The sequence below is a fragment of the Chinchilla lanigera genome, unplaced genomic scaffold, assembly GCF_000276665.1.
Source record: "Chinchilla lanigera isolate Chin_1 unplaced genomic scaffold, ChiLan1.0 scaffold00070, whole genome shotgun sequence".
Taxonomy (NCBI): domain Eukaryota; kingdom Metazoa; phylum Chordata; class Mammalia; order Rodentia; family Chinchillidae; genus Chinchilla; species Chinchilla lanigera.
Genome location: NW_004955471.1, coordinates 9,081,227 through 9,084,437, shown reverse-complemented (window position 1 = coordinate 9,084,437; position 3,211 = coordinate 9,081,227).

Genomic DNA, 3,211 nt, shown 5'->3' with positions numbered 1-3,211 from the left:
GGTTATATACCCAAAGATCCTCAAGATTTGTATTCATAACCAAGCATAGGATACTAGCTATGAGAAAGGGTGGTAAAATATTTTTATAATTTTGGGGGTGTTATAGATAACATAGTAAATGGATAAAAGAAAAAAAAAACAAGGAAAAATATTTCCTTTAAAACACATAAAGATTAGGGAAAGCACCAGATTTCACATTTTAAAGTGGAAAATACATAGCATAAATTCAGAGAGAGAGGTATTTGCGCTAAGAAGACCTTAGTAATATGCAAATATGCAATGTTCCAGTCTCAGTCTGTGTGTGTCATAGATACTTTCTTACTGCGCGGACAAAATACCCAGCACGTACAAGTTAAAGAAGGAGAGATTTACTCCAGCTCACAGTGTATAGACTTTTCAGTCTGTAGGTGGTGGGTTCCAAGGCAGGGCAGCATGGCAGAGAAGTCTGGCAGAGGAGAAACAGTCCCTGGCAGGGCAGTGAGAAGCAGAAGCAGAATGAGATTGTAATGGCTGATACATTGTGTTAACTTGAGAGGTTCAGAAATTTAACTCTATAGGGGACCACTTTGTAAACATCCTCATCCTGTGCAAGGGGAGGGCACAGGGACGGTGTGAGTGCTACACCCACCCTAGGGCAGGTAGCCTGCTTGCAATATAATGGAGGAAAAGAGGCTTGTTCTTTCACTTCGGTTCTTGTGGCTCTTGCTGCCTTCTGCTGCTTTGCCTGTTGCCCCTGTGCCATGCCATCATGCCTTGGAGGCAGCTGATTATGGTCTGAAACCTCCACAGACTGTGAGGTAAATATACCTTTCCTTCTTTAATTCTGGATGTCAGGTATTTTGGCTCAGCAATGAGAGAAAAGTAACCAAGACAGGGATCAAGGAGGACGGATATATACTTCCAGGTTCCTCTGTCCATGGCCCACCTCTGCCCACCAGGCTTCACTTCCTAACATCACACCCAGCTCTAAACCCATCAGTGGACTAATCCAGTGTCACACTCCATGATCCAGTCACTCCCACAAGCCCCACCTATAAGTGCATGAGGCTTTGGAGGAACATTGAGATATAATCCGTAACAGTATGTCTGAGTGTTGAGGACAAGGGGGAGGGAACTGAGAAGAGTCAGTCCACCAGGACGGAGGAATGAGGACAAGAAAATGGCATGAAAATCCAAGTGGAGTCACAGACAGTAACTTTACAAGGGCAAAGCTCTGAAAGCAGAGTAGTTATGGAAAATCAAATACATGGAAAAACAAAAATTAAATACAGGGACTTCACTTAGATATTTGTCCTGGGATATGCACAAGAAGAAAGGAATAACAAATCCAAGAATTCTTTTAAAGAGTGTCTAGGCCAAACACATTTCATCTGCCTCTTGAGGAACCTCAGGGAAAGATAAAGAACAGACCTCGTATTTTCAAATATCAGGGGACCCTAGTGTGAACTAAAGATAATCATCAAAAGTAAAGTTGAAATTGCAATTGGAGTAACAACTGTTGAAATGACATGAAGGGATGTAACTTTGTAATCTCTCTATTTGGTTGTTTTTGAACTCCTTGCTTTTATGAATATTCATGGCTGTTGCTCTGCTTAGAACTGCAAATCACTGCATGTTGTGGAAGTGGCTTCCATGTGGAGTCCGTGTTGGTGGCCTCCACATCCTTATAGAACCTCTGTGGACTGCGATCATTCTGCTAATAATGCCAGAGGTTTGTTTCTTGTTTTCATTTTCTTTGTGACTGTATTGACGTTATTATCTGCCCAGGCATTTTTGTTGGTTTGTTTTGTTTTCGTTTTCTCTGGTGCTGGGGATTGAACCTAGAGCTTTCACCCTGAGTTACATTCTCACTTCCTTTTTATTTTTAAGTTTGAGGCAGGGTCTCACTAAGTCACCAAGTGACCCAGGCTGGGCTCAAACTTGAGATCCTCCTGACTCAGTCTCCCACAGTGCAGGGATTATTATGCCCTACCCCACCTGCCTCTGGCTAGGTTTTAGTCCATGATTCCTCTCTACCTTCTCTGGACAGCTGTCACCCCCCCTCTGCGTTCCGTCCCACTTCTCTATTAGCTATAAAGGAGTGGCCTCTACTGAACTACAACCCAACAGTAGATCACTTTGAAGGCTTTGAAAACATACAGATGACTGAGCTCCACCCCAAATAAGTTAAGTGTAAATAACAGAAGACAGGGCCCAGGAGTTAGTGCCTTTTAAAGCTTCTCCTGATGATCGTATTGAGCCATGAGGCCTGTGCCCACATTTCTTCCTGCTATTATAACATAACACAAACACAGAGCACCTGGGAGTGTACTTTCAACCTGGCCTGGTGCTTCCTTACAACAGGCTTCTAAAATATGCCTGCTCCTGAAATGGAACCTATGTTTATGTCTCTTTTAATATCAAGACTGTCAGTCCTTTTTGTTTGTTTTGCTTTTGTATTATTTCACTGTATTATTTCAATATAGTCACTATATTCAGTATGTTTGCTTGAACCCAGTAGAACAATTCCAATGCAAAGAAACATTGAAGTAACTTAAAATGATAAAAATCTACAGTTGAATTTTGCAGATAATAGTAAAAATCTACCTCACTGAGATTTGGGCAGTGTCTCCTCTTTGATTTATTTGATAGCAGAAGAGGTGGCTGACTTTTGTCCCATGACATATAGTTACATTTAGCTGGTGGCCATGAAGCTATTTGAGATTTTCTTCAGAAAGTTTCCCTGATTTTTGAATTCTTTGAAGTAGAAGCTACTGTGCCAAAAGTACAATGATTTCAGTTTTACTCATGAGACTTTCCTCTTTAAGAGGTACTTTCCTGGATGTATGAAAAACCACAATTCAAAACACTTGGTTTTCCAAAAGGATAAATTACATATATATATATGCCCAGAGTCTGCCAAAAAATGTATACATCAGGAAGAGAAAAACTTGTGTGAATATTTTAATACTAAATATATTTAGATATCATGACATTAATCCAAGTTACATTTCACCTCTACAGTTACAAGAGGTGCTCAAAGAGTGGCCATGAGCTTCCAGACATTCCTTAGGACAGCAAACTGATGAAGCATGTATGCCCTTTTTTGTGGATTCTGTATATTTTTTGTTTTTCCCCACAGCCCCTCCAGCGTTTGTTGTTGGCTGATTTCTTGATGGCAGCCATTCTCGCTGGGGTTTGATGGAATCTCAGTGTCGTTTTAATTTGCATC